Source organism: Moschus berezovskii, chromosome 9 (assembly GCF_049115385.1).
Source record: "Moschus berezovskii isolate FMDL1 chromosome 9, NW_MosBer_1.0, whole genome shotgun sequence".
NCBI classification, from domain to species: domain Eukaryota; kingdom Metazoa; phylum Chordata; class Mammalia; order Artiodactyla; family Moschidae; genus Moschus; species Moschus berezovskii.
This window is the reverse complement of record NC_142468.1, coordinates 106,656,162-106,677,234: the sequence shown is the minus strand read 5'-3', so window position 1 is coordinate 106,677,234 and position 21,073 is coordinate 106,656,162. Positions and strand designations below refer to the sequence as shown.

The 21,073-nt window shown below is 39.3% G+C and overlaps 1 pseudogene; it reads left to right on the top strand.

Moving 5' to 3' along the window:
* The first annotated feature begins 5,925 nt into the window (after positions 1–5,925).
* Positions 5,926–6,906, top strand: LOC129563399 (olfactory receptor 4F15-like; annotated as a pseudogene).
* Positions 6,907–21,073: the final 14,167 nt, after the last annotated feature.

Below are 21,073 nucleotides of genomic sequence, written 5' to 3'. Positions count from 1 at the left end.
AAACAATGATAGTGTTTAGAGAGCAAATGTTAAAGAGTTATTGTAACTTTAATGACCTTTAATTGAGAACAACATGGCAGTAGATGAAAATCCTGGAGAACAAAAGATTCAAAGTGTTTTAGAGCAAGCTCGGTTTAACTCAGAGCAAAATACGGCTCAGTATCACTCTTTGAGGAACACTTTTATGACTTCCCCTGGGTTTGTGTATTCAACCAGGGGCAGCTCTTATCTTTGAAGACACAAGCCGAATCCATGTCAATGTCTTCTGGTATTCAGTTCTTTATTTACTTCATTTCCTATTTAGAACATCAGACTCATTTCTAGACTCCCCATTTTTCCTCTTTCCTTATCCAGTTCTTCCTCTGGACCTCACTTAGACTCATTGTACTTGGACAGTACCTGATGTTCCAAATTTATTTCGCTTTTTGTGTGCTATGCTTAGTCACTCAGTCGTGCCTGACTCTTGCGACCCCATGACTGTAGCCTGCCATGCTCCTCTGTCCATGGGATTCTCCAGGCAACGATACTGGAGTGGGTCGCATTTCTGGCTCCAGGGGATCTTTCCGACCCAGGAAGAAAACCCAGGTCTTCTGCATTGAAGGCAGACTTTTTACCGATTGAGCTATTTTTTAGGAAATCAACTTCCTAATTGCTTAAATACCTAGATAAGAGGTAACTGCTGCTCCCAAAAAGTGATCAGAAGAAATAATTTACAAAGCAATGTGAATAATTGTCATTTCTTATTGTCTAACCCTTGAGGACATTAGTATGTTATTTCCCAGATTTATTGTTTAAATGCCTAGAAAAGTTCCAAAAATATCTACAAAATTAAAGAATGTACTAGGAATATGGTCAATGTGCTTTTGTGTGTGTGTATCAAGAGATCATGAATTCTTCTACAAAGTTTACATTTATATGGAGTGTGGTTCATTGTTTGCTCCTACTCTTTCTAAAAATAACTAGTTAGTCCTTATTTAGAGAGCCTTCTTCCTTTGCTTCTCTTCCATCATCTGTCAGTCCACTTGGTAATCATCCTTCCCTCTCTACATCCACCTGTCCATCCATCCATCCACCCATCTATCCATCCATTTAGTCATTTACTAATAACAGACACTAATTAGAGTCACATCTTGTGACAAGAATGGTTGTGGGGGGCCTGGGAGAGTAGACAAATATGACTCCAATCTTTCCCTGACAAAATGTATCATTTATGTACGGTTTCTCAACCTTGGCATATTTGGGGCTGGGTAATTTGTCGTGGCAGGCTGCACCGTTATCTTGTGCATTACAGGATGTTTACCAGCGTCCCTTGCCTCTACCTACTAGATGTCAGTAACAACTTCACTTTCCCTTCCACCACACTTTGCCACAGTTGTGACAACCAAAAATGTTTTTAGACATTGCTAAATGTCCCCTCTGGGGAAGTTTTTAATCATCCTCAGTGAGCACATTGTTTCATGGAGAGAGATTTAAAAGGGCATAATTTTCCTGCATTTGATAAGTCCTACAATAAAGGTACATACACTGCAGAAGTATTTTGAATCCATTCTGTCTTTGCTCCCACCTATGATTATTGCTAATACACTTCTGCAGGGTAGTTCATATAAAATCTCCTTTTGGAAATTATTCACCATATCTCATGGCTGATTTCTTTGGCTCTACAGTGATTTTGTTATTTCATGTGGAAAATCTTCAGCCATGAATTATTCAGCCATACAGCTAATTAGATCCTACTGTTGTTTTTCTTTTTGATTATGCAATTTCTGTTGAAATGACTGCAGAGATATTTAATAGAAATGCCTTTTTTTTTTTTTTTTGCAGTTCAGAACACTACTTTATTTTTTTTTTGTTTTAATTTTATTTATTTATTTATTTTTTTGCATTACAATAGTTTAATATGAACAATCAGAACTAATTAACAGTATAACAATATTTTACAACTGAAATAATTAAAATAAAATTACTACATAAAACAGGTCTGATCTAGCTAGAAATGCCTTTTTAGAAAGTAGTTATTAAATGTTAAATTATTAAAAATGAGCTAGCGTACAGATCAGGATGGGAAGAACTGGAATTTGTAATCACTCAGCAAAGTAGATTTTTGAGGGGTATATGTCTCTTCTTTTAAAAAAAAATTTGATTTCTTTTAAATGAGGTTATTAATACCTCTATATTAGTAATTTTTAAGGCACAGATTTTCAGTGGTTTATGTCACTAACAAAGGTTGGCAATAGGTTTATTTTAACAAAGGTTAAAATAAATAATATTACAAAGGTTAAAATAAATAATATTCTACTTTCCCATGGTCATGTGTGGATGTGAGAGTTGGACTGTGAAGAAAGCTGATCGCCGAAGAATTGATGCTTTTGAACTGTGGTGCTGGAGAAGACTCTTGAGAGTCCCTTGGACTGCAAGGAGATCCAGCCAGTCCATTCTAAAGGAGATCAGTCCTGGGTGTTCATTGGAAGGACTGATGCTAAAGCTGAAACTGCAATACTTTGGCCACCACATGTGACGAGTTGACTCACTGGAAAAGACTCTGATGCTGGGAGGGATTGGGGGCGGGAGGAGATGGGGACGACAGAGAATGAGATGGCTGGATGGCATCACCGACTCTGTGGACATGAGTTTGAGTGACCTCCGGGAGTTGGTGATGGACAGGGAGGCCTGGCGTGCTGTGATTCATGGGGTCGCAAGGAATCAGACACGACTGAGCAACTGAACTGAACTGAACTGAAATCTAACTGGGTATGAGAGTTACCCAATTTAAGCAATGATTTGCTCATGTAGGAGATAATACTAATATAAGTCCCTTATTGATATTTTCCTTTTCTTACATCATTTTAGTTATTGACACTCCAGTGCTGGTTTCTCTCATATTTTATATTGAAGCATATCTTCATTCAGCCTTTGGAGAGTTACGATGAAATATCAAGTTTCTTTATATATATTTCTAACATTCAAGGAATTGTTTGAATATAGCTTCAATTACTTCCCTCTCCTCACTTGATCCTATAAAACTGGGTATGTATAGGGATTCTTTAACTATTGGCCATGGGTGGAAGTGGGAAGAACCTGCAGTTTTCTTTTGCTGAGATTTCTATGATTAGTAGGTTTCAATGCCCGCAGAGTTGTTCTATTATAGTATGGGCAATTATTAGTTCTTTATTTTCAGAGCTAAATATTCTGATTGTTTAATTCACCTTGGTTATATAGCTATAAAGAGAGGTTAACAGGGAGGATCTTCTCTGTTTCATTTATAGATGCAGAGTAAAGTTAGATAGAGGTACAACAGATACTTGGCTATAATAGTCCAATGTTCATGTCTGGGGGTCTTTAGTTATGTACACACAAGCTTCTACTACAACTCTAGATGTCTTGGCAGAGTGAATGCATATAACACAGAAAGAGAATGACTTTCTTATAATATTTGCCATTTATTACAGTAAAGTGGCTAATATTTTGTTTATGATATATATAATGCAAAAGTTCCAACTGTTTTATGACAACATTCTCAGCCTGTATCACTACTTGGGCTATTGAATTCCATAGTTGTTTACTTGTTGTATAAAAGATTATTTTGTTTCCTTCAGACTCTGTTCTTAAAGCTTCAAATGTCTCTTTATTGTACAGTCTTTATTAAATTTGGTGACTAAATATATATTTACTCTATCGGCAACTTCCTTAATTTTGTAGATTTAGGTCTTTCTTGTTTATTTTCATATTAAAAACTCTGCAATGAAGCACACTATTTCATAGCCTCCAAACTGTCAGGGTTATTTATAGTGCTGGACATTTCACTATGCATCATCTCAATATATCCAGATTGTAGCCATATCTCATTGTCTCAGTTCAGTTCAGTTGCTCAACAGTGTCCTACTATTTGTGACCCCTTATCACCCTGATCTGTTACCATCATCTCTGGCTTGGATTATTGCAATAGCTTCTAATAATCTCCTTCATTCTATCTGATTATATCATTGGAACTCTTTTTACTGGGATGAAATTTATTTATAATGTTGTGTTTTTTCTGTTCTTGGCTTTATTACTAGTGTTCAGATTACTCCTGATACATAGTAGGTGCTTGATAAATATTGTTGAAGGGGATGAGTTAATATTTAGGAAAGATTTTAGTCAAATAATTCCTAAATATAACTTTTCCACCACAAATATTTGCAAGATATTATATGAGGATAAAAATTTAAAGGCATGATGATTTATAACCTTGAGTAGTTTAATTATATGAAGAAAGTAGACATGTGACCAACTGTAAGTAAATATGGATATATAGATATGTTATGAAGAAGGTTAGACAGATGAGGTACCATTTGATCTGGTTACTAAAGAATTAAAAATATTTTGGGAAGTATAAAATAAGGAAGGATCATTTCTGGCTTAAGCAATGAAATTAGTCATTCAGTTCAGTTCAGTTCAGTTGCTCAGTCGTGTCCAACTCTTTGCGACCCCGTGAATCACAGCACGCCAGGCCTCCCTGTCCATCACCAACTCCCGGAGTTCACTCAGACTCATGTCCATCGAGTTGGTGATGCCATCTAGCCATCTCATTCTCTGTCGTCCCCTTCTCCTCCCACCCCCAATCCCTCCCAGCATCAGAGTCTTTTCCAGTGAGTCAACTCGTCACATGAGGTGGCCAAAGTACTGGAGTTTCAGTTTTAGCATCAGTCCTTCCAATGAACACCCAGGATTGATCTCCTTTAGAATGGACTGGTTGGATCTCCTTGCAGTACAAGGGGCTCTCAAGAGTCTTCTCCAACACCACAGTTCAAATGCATCAATTCTTCAGCGATCAGCTTTCTTCACAGTCCAACTCTCACATCCATACACGACCATGGGAAAAACCATAGCCTTGACTAGACGGACCTTGGTTGGCAAAGTAATGTCTCTGCTTTTTAATATGCTATCTAAGTTGGTCATAACTTTCCTTCCAAGGAGCAAGCGTCTTTTAATTTCATGGCTGCAATCATCAGATCAGATCAGATCAGTTCAGTCGCTCAGTCCTGTCCGACTCTGCGCGACCCCATGAATCACAGCACGCCAGGCCTCCCTGTCCATCACCAACTCCCGAAGTACACTCAAACTCATGTCCACAGAGTCGGTGATGCCATCCAGCCATCTCATTCTCCGTCGTCCCCTTCTCCTCCCGCCCCCAACCTTTCCCAGCATCAGAGTCTTTTCCAGTGAGTCAACTCGTCGCATGAGGTGGCCAAAGTATTGCAGTTTCAGCTTTAGCATCAGTCCCTCCAATGAACATCCAGGACTGATCTCCTTTAGAATGGACTGGTTGGATCTCCTTGCAGTATAAGGGACTCTCAAGAGTCTTCTCCAACACCACAGTTCAAAAGCATCGATTCTTCGGCGATCAGCCTTCTTCACAGTCCAACTCTCACATCCATACATGACCACGGGAAAAACCATTGCCTTGACTAGACGGACCTTGGTTGGCAAAGTAATGTCTCTGCTTTTTAATATACTATCAAGGCTGCAATCATAGGATCTTACAAATCTTGTCATAGACTAATCTTTTTTGCCTACCCAGTGTATATGTTCGATTATTACATATAATTATCAGGGAGAGTATGGTTAACCTTGATCACGCTGATAAAGCAATTTAACACTGAAGACCCTTTGCTTGTGTTTTCATCAGGTGCACCTCTGGGTACCAGTCCATAGATGGCTCACCATTCCTTGTGTTAGCAAGGCCACCTGGCACTCAGTTATTGCCATATGAAAGTACAGGAATAACGGCTAAAAGGACAATATTTGAATTTGGTGAAATTCTCAGGTCATATTTGACTTTAAAATTTTATGCACTTTTCCATAGATGGCAGTAATGTAACAGTATTAATTTTAATTGTCTCATTTTCTTCCTTCAGGTAACAGGAGAAAGAACAACTAAACGAATCAATGAGCTGGGGCAACCACTCCGTGGTGTCTGAGTTCGTGTTGCTGGGACTCTCCAGTTCCTGGGAGATCCAGCTTCTTCTTTTTTGCTTTTCATGTCTTTTCTACATGTCAAGTATGATGGGAAACCTCCTTATAGTGGTCACTGTGACATCTGACCCTTACTTACACTCCCCAATGTATTTTCTGTTAGCAAATCTCTCCATCATTGACCTGATATTTTGCTCTGTTGCAGCACCCAAGATGATCTGTGATCTTTTCAGGAAGCAAAAAGTCATCTCCTTTGGGGGCTGTATAGCTCAGATCTTCTTTAGCCATGCTGTGGGAGGCACGGAGATGGTGTTGCTCATCGCCATGGCCTTTGACAGATATGTGGCCATATGTAAGCCTCTCCACTACCTGACCATCATGAGCCCACGAACGTGCATTTTTATTTTAGTGATTGCCTGGACTATTGGTCTTACTCACTCATCGACTCAACTGGCTTTTGTGGTAAACTTGCCCTTCTGTGGCCCTAATGTCTTGAACAGTTTCTACTGTGACCTTCCTCAACTCATCAAACTTGCTTGTACAGATACCTATAAACTGGAGTTCATGGTCACTGCTAATAGTGGATTAATTTCCTTGGGTGCTTTCTTCTTGCTTATCCTGTCTTATATATTCATCTTGGTCACTCTTCAGAAACACTCCTCAGGTGCTTCATCCAAGGCTCTTTCCACTCTGTCAGCTCATATTATTGTGGTGGTTCTGTTCTTTGGTCCACTGATTTTTTTCTATCTGTCTCCCTCTCCTTCAACACATCTGGATAAATTTCTAGCCATATTTGATGCAGTTTTAACTCCTTTTCTCAATCCAGTCATCTATACACTCAGGAACAGAGAGATGGAAATGGCAATGAGGAGACTGTTCTTTCAGCTTATGACTTTTAGGCAAAAAATCACTAGATGGCTTTATTGAAACAAAAAATTAACAAGTGGCTATTGATAGACTTTCTGTCCCTAACAGCCAATCCTTATGCAGAAGGGAACATCTTTCTGAGGTTTTATCTTTTTCTTTCATTTGCAACATATGCCTCTGTTTCTTAATTTTTTCTACTCTCTATCGGAGAAGGCAATGGCAAGCCACTCCAGTACACTTGCCTAGAAAATCCCATGGATGGAGGAGCCTGATAGGCTGCAGTCCATGGGGTCGCTAAGGGTAGGACATGACTGAGCGTCTTCACTTTCACTTTTCACTTTCACACATTGGAGAAGGAAATGGCAACCCACTCCAGTGTTCTTGCCTGGAGAATCCTAGGGACGGCGGAGCTTGGTGGGCTTCCATCTATGGGGTCACACAGAGTCGGACACGACTGAAGTGACTTAGCAGCAGCAGCAGCAGCATGCTGGTTTCTAGGCATTAGGTAAAACAGCCACCTGTCCCAGTCTTGAAAGAGTGACCCTGTACAGGTGATGAAGCTTATGGTTCAACCCTGCCCTAACTCTTGGTTGTCCCTCAAACATCTGTGAGTGTACAAACAGCCCTTTTCTTTTTAATGGTCCCCAGGAATTAAGGATGTGCCAAGACCTGTCAGTGTTCCAAAGGGGAGGATCCTAGATTCAGCCTAATGGGAAGCTAGACCCTCAGGCAGCAGCATTTAACGTATGAAATAGATGCAGTCCTGAGGGGCCACAGCATAAGCTCCAAGGTCCACCAGAGTCAGGTGATTTGGAAGTGTTCCCTGGGTGCTAAGCACAAAACACTGGGGCTCCAGATGCTTGTATAAGCTCCTGTTTGGGAGATACCAGTGAGCTGTAGTGAGGCAGAGGGAGAGCAGAAAGATGCCCTGCACTGGCCTAGGTTCCCTGGAGGCAAGTCCATCATGGGCCCCTCCAGGAACTAAACCTGAAGCCGCAGCTCAGGCTGACGCTCTAGGACAAGATGAGCACAGAGAGACAAGTGCGTGAGTCTTCTGGTACCCTGGCAGGCAGCCTGCCAAGAACTGTCTCTCCAGTTGTTCCAGTCCCAAGAGGGTGAGGAATGCAAGGCCTGGAGTCCTCAGAGCAGGTGATCCGAGGGCTATCCGTGGGCACCAGCTGTGTGTGAAGGCCCTGGGAAGATCCCGGCAGCGCCAGCGGGGCGGGCACCTGAAGATGGTGCCGCCTTTCTCGCTCCAGGAGGGCGCCCTGCAGGCCTGCAGTTGTTTGTCAGACCTCCATCCGGCCCACCCCAGGCCACCCTCCAGGACAAGCACAAAGCAAATGAGCTTCTCCTGCAACTTCTGGGCGGCCCTGGATCTGCTGTTTCTGAGCTGGGCCCTGGGCAGGTGAGTCTGAGCATGAGAACTTTAGCCGTTTCTCAGATGTTCTGTGGAAATGGCCCTGTTGGTTTTCAAAGCTAGACGTTTTAGAAGCTCCTCATTATGGTGCAGGTGTTTAAATCTGGTGTGGGGTGTGGGGTTCAAACCATTTGTTTCTCAGGGAGACACTGGATTTTGAGTTCCTGCCTGACTGTGGGTTGTTGCGCCTGGGGTGGGGGAGGAGATTTATGGCCGGATTGTGCCCCAGCCTCCTCTACCTGTTTCCTTCTGGGCTTCTCTCCTTGGTCTGGCCCAGTAGGAGGTCCTCAGTCAGTTTCAGAGGAAGTTGCTACACGTGAAGCTGTAAACCCAGTGTGTCCACAGGAGGAGCAGAGTCCTCCTCCTGCTAAGCCGTCATCTTGAACCAGAGAAGGGACTTTACTTTTATAGGAAATAATTGATAAAAAAATCCATAATAGGAATAGAAAAGTGTTTAACTGAGCCAAAGTGAGGACTACAGCCCAAGAGATACACATTCAAAAAGCACTTGAATTGTGCTCTATGGACTACAACAAAGGGGACGCTTATTAAGGCAAAGAATGCAAAATTAGTTGAATTTTTGGTTAAGAACTAGATTTGGAACTGGCAAGAAGTAAGGTGCTTGTTGAGCAAGGGTTGGGTTGGGGTCCAAAATGGTTGCAGAGTTTCAAGGGGAGACCTTGAGGCTCTAAGGTTGCAGTTCACAGCTGCTAGCAGATATGATTTTGAGAATGACTGGTGGTGTCCTTGAGTTTGGTACAGTTCAGAAAATTCAGGTTGTTAGTGCTAAAGGAACATGCCTCAACCCACATCCATGATGGCCACCTAGCTCCATTTTCAATGCCTGAACCATAGTTGCTGCTGCTACTGCTGCTGCTAAGTCACTTCAGTCGTGTCCGACTGTGTGACCCCATAGACGGAAGCCCACCAGGCTCCCCCGTCCCTGGGATTCTCCAGGCAAGAACACTGGAGTGGGTTGCCATTTCCTTCTCCAGAACCATAGTTACTCCATCTTTATTTTTAAATGCCTTCTTTTCTTTAATGGTTAGAGCAGATGTATAGTGCACGTTTACCAGGCTGCTTTGGTTCACCTAAAGTTCCAGTTAAATTGTGTCTAAGGCAGAATGATTTCCCCATACCTCAACATATGAAAATTTCTTTCTTTTTTATTTTTTATTAAAAAATTTTTTTAATTTATTTTAATTGGAGGCTAATTACTTTACATTATTGTATTGGTTTTGCCATACATTGACATGAATCTTCCCCGGGTGTACATGTGTTCTCCATCTTAAAACCCCCCTCCCTCCTCCCTCCTCATACCATCCCTCGGGTTCATCCCAGTGCACCAGCCCCGAACATCCTGTATCATGCATCGAACCTGGACTGGAGATTCGTTTCACATATGATAATAAACATGTTTCAATGCCATTCTCCCAAATCATCCCACCCTCGCCCTCTCCCACAGAGTCCAGAAGACTGTTCTATACATCTGTGTCTCTTTTGCTGTCTTGTATACGGGGTTATCATTACCATCTTTCTAAATTCCATATATATGCGTTAGTATACTGTATTGGTGTTTTTTTTTTGGCTTACTTCACTCTGTATAATAGGCTCCAGTTTCATCCACCTCATTAGAACTGATTCAAAAGTCTACAAGCAATAAATGCTGGAGAGGGTGTGGAGAAGAGGGAGCCCTCTTACACTGTTGGTGGGAATGGAAACTAGTACAACCACTATGGAGAACAGTGTGGAGATTCCTTCAAAAACTGGAAATAGAACGGCCATACGGCCCAGCAATTGCAATCCTGGGCCTACACATCGAGGAAACCAGAATTGAAAGAGACACATGTACTCCAATGTTCATCGCAACACTGTTTATAATAGCCAGGATATGGAAGCAACCCAGATGTCCATCTGCAGACGAATGGATAAGAAAGCTGTGGTACATATACACAATGGAGTATTACTCAGCAATTAAAAAGAATACATTTGAAAATTTCTTTCATCACTATTATACATCACTGAGTGTTCATAGACTTTCTCACCCAGATAGTGAGTCTATTTTGTTCTCCCTGGAGAGTACTTCTTTTTTTTTGCTGAAAAGAAAGAGGAAATTTTCTACTAAAGGTGTAGAAATCACAGTTTACATTAACCCTTACTTTTAAGTTCCCATCCTCGTGCCAATAATACATTTTACACATATTAAATAATGATGTAAATATGTTTGTTTCTCAGGATGAGCATTACTGTTTTTAAGCTACTCCACCCTATAATTGGTAGTTCATTAGCATCATGCTTTAAAATTTGTTTGTATTTAATATCTCCCTTTTTACTTATTTTCTTTGTTTCAGTCTTTGATGGATAAAAAGCAGAAAACAGCTTTCAGATCTGTGGTTACTTACACATTTGAATTCACAAACCTTGTTTTCATGCTTTGTTCCATATGTTGAAGAATGTTCTTAACTTTATGTTCAGCCAGGGAGATCAGGTGTTGGCAAACTTACTCTGTAAAGGTCCAGGTTGTAAATAGTTTTGGGTTTGTGGGCTATATGGTTTCTGCTTCAGCTGCTCAATTTTACTGTGGTAGTATACAAATAACCATAGACAGCACAAATGAAAAGGCATTGCTGAGTTTTAGTAAAACTTTATTTGTAAAAACAAGAGACAGGCCATTTTGGGGGTACCTGCTGTATAGATTTGGCCATTCCCCCAACTATCAGTGTTTGTCTTAAAAGTCTAAAATGAAAGGCAGTATAGCATTGCACAAAATTTGCAGTTAAAATTCAGAGATTATGGTCCCAGCCACCACACCAACCCACTTGCTTTGTTATCATTCCCAAGTCACTTAACCTCTCTGAATTTCAGTATCCTCAAAGGCTCCCGTAGAACTTGTAGGTTTATGGTTATGACTGAATGAGATGATATTTGAAAGGGCTTTATCAATTTAAAAATTAGCCTGGGTTCCTTTCCTGGTCTGTAACCATTTGCTTGGGATCGATCAGCTTAAAGATGAAATTTGCTTTATCTTGTAATGCACATTTTGTGCTCTCTGTCTCCCTCTGTCCTCACCCCCCTTTCATACACATGTGTGCACACACGCACAGATATCTTGTGGTGTAGCTCCATTGTCTTTTCATAGTACTGTGGTATGTACTTTCATTACCTCCTATCACCTGCCAAGTAAATATTTAATAATTTATTCCTTCAGTTCATTGGAAAAATAATAATGGGAAATATTTACAAGTATATATTATGTGTCAGGCAATGCTCTTAGCTTTACCTGTATTAACTCGTTTAATCCTCATTGTTATTTTTCTTATAAAATTGGTTTAATATTGATCCTTAAAGAGTCTTTCCTTTCTTCATTTAGGGCCAATTTGTCTATATTATTATCCTCCTGTAATGATGTAGCTCTTTGTTGATAGTATAGCCATTTTAAATTAAATAAATTATGTTATGAACACAATTAAATTATGTTATATACATAAAGCTCAACTATTATATAATTAATATTTAGTAGCATGGAAAGTTGCTCAAGATAGATTAATAATTGAAAAACATGGCAACAAAACAAGTTAAAACTTGCTATATTTCTAAAATAAACTATATATATATATATAAAAGCCAAAATATTAGTAGTGATATTTCTTCCTGGGGGTGGGATTTAGGGTTTTTTTAAATTATCTTATATGTAATTTGAGCATATTTTATAAGAAAGATTTTGTAATAATTATAAAAGCTACTAAAATAGTCAAATATATTTTAAAAAAGTAACTTTGTTACTTTTCACGGCTTTCTGATGTTGAACCTTGACAAGGGCATTTTGCTAGCCTATGTAAATTATAATCATTGGTAGTAATTTATTTGTCTTTATAATTGGCCTCAAAAAGAATTCTAACATTCATAATTTTAGTCTCAAAAATTGCCATTCTCCTAGTGTGTCTTGGAAATCATTATACATTTTATCATCCTCTCTGATAAGGACATATGTCTAAGTGGTCTGCAGATCCTGCATTCATTGAATGAGTTGATCTATGAGTTTGGTACCACTAGGGATAATAGGATGCTTTCACATGCAGTTGCTGGATCCTATGAAATTGGAGGTTACAATGGCAATTTCTAATTCTCTGCACAATTCTTGAGAAAATACACTTTGGACTGATTGACTCCAGTTTTAACTTTGTGTATTTGCTGTTGAAAATAAGATACCAACTGGAGTTGTCACCAAGAATGTCCTGCAAGTTGATTTAGAGACAAACACTGAAAGGCAGCCACACAAAAGAATGCTAAACTCCTCTTAACAATTTTATTTTATTATTATTATTTTTTTACTTTAAAAAATTTTATTTATTTTAATTGGAGGCTAATTACTTTACAATAGTGTATTGGTTTTGCCATACATTGACATGAATCTGCCCCGGGTGTACATGTGTTCCCCATCTTGAACCCCACTCCCATCTAACAATTTTAAATGTAGTCAAATATGGTATTCCAAACATAGTAAGCCTGCTGTAGTTCACATGGCAGACTTAGTATATTTAGAATACTTTATGTGCAGTATTCCAGGAGTTACAGATAGATGATGTGTAAATATTACAAACTGCCCTTAATATCAAAAATTTATACTCCAAAGTTGAACTGGTTCTTTGCAGAAGGAAAGATAGTTTATATTCATTACAGGTTAGTAGAAAGGAGATAAAGAAATGAGAAGCTGTGGTACATATACACAATGGAGTATTACTCAGTCATTAAAAAGAATACATTTTAATCAGTTCTAATGAGGTGGATGAAACTGGAGCCTATTATACAGAGTGAAGTAAGCCAGAAAGAAAAACACCAATACAGTATACTAATGCATATATATGGAATTTAGAAAGATGGTAACGATAACCCCGTATACAAGACAGCAAAAGAGACACAGATGCATAGAACAGTCTTCTGGACTCTGTGGGAGAGGGTGAGGGTAGGATGATTTGGGAGAATGGCATTGAAACATGTATGTTATCTTATGTGAAATGAATTGTCAGTCCAGGTTCTATGCATGATACAGAATGATCGGGGCTGGTGCACTGGGATGACCCAGAGGGATGATATGGGGAGGGAACTGGGAGGGGGTTCAATATGAGGAACACATGTACACCCAGGGCAGATTTATGTCAATGTATGGCAAAACCAATACAATATTGTAAAGTAATTAGTCTTCAATTAAAATTAAAAAACAAAGAAATGAGAAAAATCTTCCTTCATGTGGATTTAGCAGTAGTTGAAGTAAAGAACTAGTTGATGTTATGGTCTTTGATTAGTCTATTTGGTGTTGATTGAGTTAGATTAACAAGTTCCTAAAATCAGAGCTATAGCCATAGTAAAGGCCATCTGTGATAAGCCTACAGCAAGCATTATTCTCAGTGGTGAAGAACTGAAAGCATTCCCTCTAAGATCAGGAACAAGACAAGGGTGTCCAGTTTCACCACTACTATTCAACATAGTTCTGGAAGTCCTAGCTACAGCAATCAGAGAAGAAAAAGAAATAAAAGGAATCCAGATCGGAAAAGAAGTAAAGCTCTCATTGTTTGCAGATGGCATGATACTGTACATAGAAAACCCTAAAGATAGTATCAGAAAATTGCTGGAGTTAATCAGTGAATTTAGCAAAGTTGCAGGATACAAAATCACCACAAAGAAATCACTTGCATTTCTATATACTAACAATGAAAAGTTAGAAAGAAATTAAGGAATCAATCCCATTCATCATTGCAACAAAAAAATTAAATATCCAGGAATAAACTTACCTGATGCTGGGAAGGATTGGGGTGGGGGGAGGAGAAGGGGACGACAGAGAATGAGATGGCTGGATGGCATCACCGACTCTGTGGACATGAGTTTGACTGAACTCCGGGAGTTGGTGATGGACAGGGAGGCCTGGTGTGCTGTGATTCATGGGGTCGCAAAGAGTCAGACACGACTGAGCGACTGAACTGAACTGAACTGAAACACAATCTACAGATTCACTGCTATCCCTATCAAATTACCAATGGCATTTTTCACAGAACTAGAACAAAAATATTCACAATTCATATGGAAACACAAAAGATCCCGAGTAGCCAAAGTAGTCTTGAGAAAGAAGAATGGAGCTGGAGGAATCAAGCTTCCTGACTTCAGATTATACTACAAAGCTAAAGTCATCAACACGACTGAGCGACTGAACTGAACTGAACTGAAAGTCATCAAGGCAGTATCGTACTGGCACAAAAACAGAAATATGGACTAATGGAAAAAGATAGAAAGCCAAGAAACAAACCCATGCACCTATGGGTACCTTATTTTTCAGAAAAGAGGCAAGAATATTCAATGGGGGCAAAGACAGCCTCTTCAATAAATGGTGTTGGGAAAACATGTAAAAGGTTGAAATTAGAACACTTCCTAACGCCATACACAAAGATAAACTCAAAATGGACTAAAGATATAAATGTAAGACCAGAAGCTATAAAACTCTCAGAGGAAAACAGGCAGAACACTCAATGACATAAATCAAAGCAAGATCCTCTATGACCCACCTCCCAGAGTAAGGGAAATAAAAGCAAAAGTAAACAAGTGGGACCTGATTAAACTTAAAAGCTTTTGTACAGCCAAGGAAACTATAAGCAAGGTGAAAAGACAACACTTAGAATGGGAAGAAATAATAGCAAATGAAACAACTGATAAAGGATTTATTTCCAAAATATACAAGCAGCTCATACAATTCAATGCCAGAAAAACAACCCAATCAAAAAGTGGGAAAATGATCTAAACAGGCATTTCTTCAAAGAAGACCTACAGATGGCTAACAAATGCATGAAAATATGCTCAACATCACTCATTGTTAGAGAAATGCAAATTAAAACTACAATGAGGTATCACCTCACACCAGTCAGAATGGCCATCATCAAAAAGTCTACAAACAATAAATGCTGGAGAGGGTGTGGAGAAGAGGGAACACTCTTGCACTGTTGGTGGGAACATAAATTGATACAACCACTATGGAAGACAGTATGGAGATTCCTTAACAAACTAGGAATAAAACCACTATATGACCCAGCAATCTCACTCCTAGGCATATACCCTGAAAAAACCAAAATTGAAAAAGGCATGTATCCCATTGTTCATTGCAGCACTATTTACAATAGCTAGAACATGGAAGCAGCCTAGATGTCCATCAATAGATGAATGGATAAAGAAGTAGTGGTATATATACACAATGGAATATTCAGTTCAGTTCAGTTCAGTTCAGTCGCTCAGTCGTGTCCGACTCTCCACGACCCCATGAATCACAGCACGCCAGGCCTCCCTGTCCATCACCAACTCCCGGAGTACACTCAAACTCATGTCCACAGAGTCGGTGATGCCATCCAGCCATCTCATTCTCCGTCGTCCCCTTCTCCTCCCGCCCCCAACCTTTCCCAGCATCAGAGTCTTTTCCAGTGAGTCAACCCATCGCATGAGGTGGCCAAAGTATTGCAGTTTCAGCTTTAGCATCAGTCCCTCCAATGAACATCTATGATTGATTTCCTTTAGAATGGACTGGTTGGATCTCCTTGCAGTATAAGGGACTCTCAAGAGTCTTCTCCAACACCACAGTTCAAAAGCATCGATTCTTCAGCGATCAGCTTTCTTCACAGTCCAACTCTCACATCCATACATGACCATGGGAAAAACCATTGCCTGACTAGACGGACCTTGGTTGGCAAAGTAATGTCTTTGCTTTTTAATATACTATCAAGGTTGGTCATAACTTTCCTTCCAAGGAGCAAGCGTCCTTTAATTTCATGGCTGCAATCAGCATCTGCAGTGATTTTGGAGCCCAAAAAAATAAAGTCTGACACTGTTTCCACTGTTTTTCCATCTATTTCCCATGAAGTGATGGGACCAGATGCCATGATCTTTGTTTTCTGAATGTTGAGCTTCAAGCCAACCTTTTCACTGTCCTCTTTCACTTTCATCAAGAGGCTTTTGAGTTCCTCTTCACTTTCTGCCATAAGGGTAGTGTCATCTGCATATCTGAGGTTATTGATATTTCTCCCAGCAATCTTGATTCCAGCTTGTGCTTCTTCCAGCCCAGCGTTCCTCATGATGTACTCTGCATAAAAGTTAAATAAGCAAGGTGACAATATACAACCTTGACGTACACCTTTTCCTATTTGGAACCAGTCTGTTATTCCATGTCCAGTTCTAACTGTTGCTTCCTGACCTGCATACAGGTTTCTCAAGAGGCAGGTATTGCTCAGCCATAAAAAGGAACACATATGAGTCAGTTCTGATGAGGTGGGTGAAACTAGAGCCTATTATATGGAGTGAAGTGAGTCAGAAACAGAAAGATAAATACTGTATTCTAACACATATATTCGGAATCTAGAAAATTGGTACTGAAGAATTTATTTACATTGCAACAATGGAGAAACAGACACAGAGAATAGACTAATGGGCATCAGGAGAGGGGAGAAGGTGAGATGTATGGAAAGAGTAACATGGAAACTTATATTACCATAGGTAAAATAGTCAATAGGAATTTGCTGTATGTCTCAGGAAACTCAAACAGAGGCTCTGTATTAACCTAGAGAGGTGGGATGGGGAGAGAGATGGGAGGGATTTTCAAAAGTGAGGGGTTATATGTATACCTATGGCTGATTCATGTTGAGGTTTGACAGAAAACAGCAAAATTCTGTAAAGCAATTATCCTTCAATAAAAATAAATTAATTAAAAAAATGTAGGATGGTGGGTATTATTTCACTTCCTCAGATCAGAAACTGTAGTGCCAGTAACCTTCAACCAATATACAAAGGAGACTCAGCCATCTCTTGTAGTGTGTGTCTACTCTTGAGTTTTTGTCTTTTATCTATATTTGATCTCTAATCCTAAAGAAGCAACTGGCATCTATTTTTGAGGTAAAAGTATCCTTCCATCTTTGTTGAAATTAGCTACCACTCAGGAAATTTTTATAACACAACAATCCTGAAATATTCAATACTGATTTTAATGGATGACTCAATTTGTGATAACATAGTTCAATTGGTCTTCAGTTCAGTTCAGTCGCTCAGTCGTGTCCGACTCTCCGCGACCCCATGAATCACAGCACGCCAAGCCTCCCTGTCCATCACCAACTCCTGGAGTTCACTCAAACCCATGTCCACAGAGTCGGTGATGCCATCCAGCCATCTCATTCTCTGTCGTCCCCTTCTCCTCCCGCCCCCAACCTTTCCCAGCATCAGAGTCTTTTCCAGTGAGTCAACCCGTCGCATGAGGTGGCCAAAGTATTGCAGTTTCAGCTTCAGCATCAGTCCCTCCAATGAACATCCAGGATTGATCTCCTTTAGAATGGACTGGTTGGATCTCCTTGCAGTATAAGGGACTCTCAAGAGTCTTCTCCAACACCACAGTTCAAAAGCATCGATTCTTCGGCGATCAGCCTTCTTCACAGTCCAACTCGCCTTTAAAATCCAGTGTACTCAAAATAAATCTTTTATCTAAAATGACAAAAGGCATCCAGCTTTAAAAAAGAAAGTTAAAAGCCTTCTCATCAATTGATAAAAACATTCTGTCTAGCTTCATTGCTTTCATATGATTATCTTTCAAAGAAAAATTATTTTTGTCTCCTAAGATGTAGTCCCGGAGAAGGCAATGGCAAGCCACTCCAGTACTATTGTCTAGAGAATCCCATGGATGGAGGAGCCTGGTGGGCTGTGGTCCGTGGGGTCGCTAAGAGTCGGACACGACTGAGCGACTTCACTTTCACTTTCACACATTGGAGAAGGAAATGGCAACCCACTCCAGTGTTCTTGCCTGGAGAATCCCAGGAACGGGGGAGCCTGGTGGGCTTCCGTCTATGGGGTCACACAGAGTCGGACACGACTGAAGTGACACTTAGCAGCAGCTGTAGCAGCAAGATGTAGTCCTTATCTTAAAAGGAAAAAATATAATCAAACAGTATTTTTCATCTGCCTTCTCATCACTTCCCATCAACAGCATTGGAATTTATCCAATTTCCTTTGCCAGAAGAGAATTTTGAGGATTTTAAAGCTATAATGAGAAAGATTTTATCAGTTAGTTTATGTTGTAAGTCAGTCTCATCTGGTTAGAGGCCAAAGGATGATGTATTTGGTAATTTAGTTTCATCTATTTGTTCTCTCTCATGTCAGTAATTACTTTCCATATTTTCAATGTATTTAAATACAGATATTTCTGTATTATCTGGGTTTTTAGTTTATTTTAATATTTTATTTGTACAAGTCCTACAAAGTGGCTGCATCCATAATCTTTTAGAAGGTTATCTTTTCTATGGGTCACTAGTTATGAATGGGAAAAACTAACCCAAAAGTTAAATGTCCATTACCTACGGTGTTCCAGGCTCATGGGGAGGGAAAAGGAGAGAAAACTGTTTATGAACAATTTTTCGTATAGTTGCATCAGGCTCCAAAGATGGCGAATTCAGTTTTATCTTCTAGCAAGAGAAAGAGCAAGAGGAAAAAATAAACTTTTTTTTTATCCAATATGACATTTTTATAATTTGTTCTGTAGTATTTTCGATAGATCTTTATACTGACTGTATATGTGCTTCTTCTTTATGACTTCTAATATGAATGTTTTTTCCTTAATAACCTGGCAGCTTTATTAATGCATTGTTTTATGAATAATTATACCCATGTCTGAAACAAAATAATTCTGCTTCTCAATATTTTGTGTCTTGACAAATTTTTTATAGTGTTGTCTCTTCCAGGACCACCTCCCCCACTTCATCTGCCTTCAAAATCAACTTCTGTTTATACAGCAAGAGTGTTTGAGGTGAAGGCACTGTAAAATGCCTTGACAATGTTTCTGTTTATCTCTATTATATCAGGATCAAGTAAAGAAACTTGATTTATACTGGGTCAGCCTCAGGACTCAACTGAGTATTCATAACTTTATTTCTTGAAGCACATACTAAAACAAATCACCTTGGGACCCACTTTCAATATTTTTGCAGATTCTCTTCTCTGTAGTGAGACAGATTTGGTCAGTGGCTGAACATCATTTGATTTCCTCTCCTTGAACGTCATTTAATTGCACTGGAGGGAAGACTGGTCTTTTTGTCTTAAACTCATCAGGTCTTGCTCTGGGTAATGGGAAAATATTTTCTGTTAGGAGAAATTAAGAATGACTTGGAAGTTGACTTAAGAGATTATTGGGTACCTTTTCAATGGAATACTGGATATTGTCCAGTGGATTCTCTGGGATTATATGTTTCTATAGGAATGTGTTGGGCTTCCCTCATAGCTCAGTTGGTAAAGAATCCACTTGCAGTGCAGAAGTCCTCGGTTTGATTTCTGGGTTGGGAAAATCCCCTGGAGAAGGGATTGGCTACCCACTCCAGTATTTTTGGGCTTTCCTTATAGCTCAGCTGGTAAAGAATCCACCTGCAATGCAGGAGTCTTGGGTTTGATCCCTGGGTTGGGAAGATCCCCTGGAAAAGGGAAAGGCTACCTACTCCAATGTCCTGGTCTAGAGAATTCCATGGACTGTATAGTCCATGGGGTCACAAAGAGTCAGACAGGACTGAACGACTTTTACTTTCATAGGAATGTGGGCCTTTGTCCTTGACTAGGTAGGGTATTTAATAATCCTATATAGATAGAATTTAAATTGTAGAATACTGATGGTAATGCACATGTGTCTTGTTTAAGTAATGTCAATGATTTCTGTTCATGGCAGTGCAAATACATCTTTGTTCAGTAAAGAATGTAAGTCCTTGTAAGTAAAATTCCCATTTGAAATGGATATAATATCTTACTAGTTCCCTCATTAATTAATTACCTTTGAATGAGTGTCATGATTTTAGCCTTTTGAAAATTATCCTTTTACCTCTGTGTTCTGGCCAACTAGCTCAGCAGACACCTGTGTAGACCTAAATGGGTGACATGACCTAGACTCTGAAGACACACTAAGAGTTAGCCCACTGGGTTAGTGCTTGATACTGCCAACTAATCAGCAAACCTGAGACCATTTTCCCATAATAGGACAGAATCAAATCATGGACTTTTGACTTTAACAGACTTACACTTAAAAAAAAAAACGTTTTATACTGGAGTATAGTTGATTATCAATGATGTGTTAGTTACAGTTGCAAACAGCAAAGTGATTCAGTGATAAATATGTATGTATCTATTCTTATTCAAATTCTTTTCCTATTTAGGTTATTAAAAATATTGAGCTGAGTTACCTGTGCTATATGGTAGGTCCTTGTTGGTTATCTGTTTTAAATATAGCAGTATATATATGTGTAACAGGCTTAATCTTTTTTTTTTCTTTTGCTTTTCTCTACTCTTCCTCAGAATTAACAGTCTTTGATTTTTCAGTCTATTGCTGGATTGAATTTAACACTATGTTTCCAACCAACTTGTTTTTTCTCTCTTTTAATTTTTATTTTACCACACCAATGAAATGGACACCAAGACTAGTTAGATGTGAAGACAAGTGGTTTATTTAAGACTCCTATACTAACGACTCTTTCAATAAATTTTGGTTGGGTTTTATTTTATTGAGACATGGCGTACACAGCATTTGTTAACTTAGACTAGTGTGATGGTACAGCTTGTGAATTTTCAACATTTCTGTGATTTTTTTTTTCACAATTGGTCATTTACTATTCGTGGTGGCCATTGCTTGTGATTTGTTTTATTCCTAAGAATTTATTACTTATCAGAATTTATTTCTCCTACTTTATTTTCTCAGTTCCTGAAACTGCTATTAAATTCAGAAAGTCTGATAAAAGCTCATGAGTAGAAAGCTGCTGCTTTTCATGGCATTGCATGATCTTGGATCCTTAC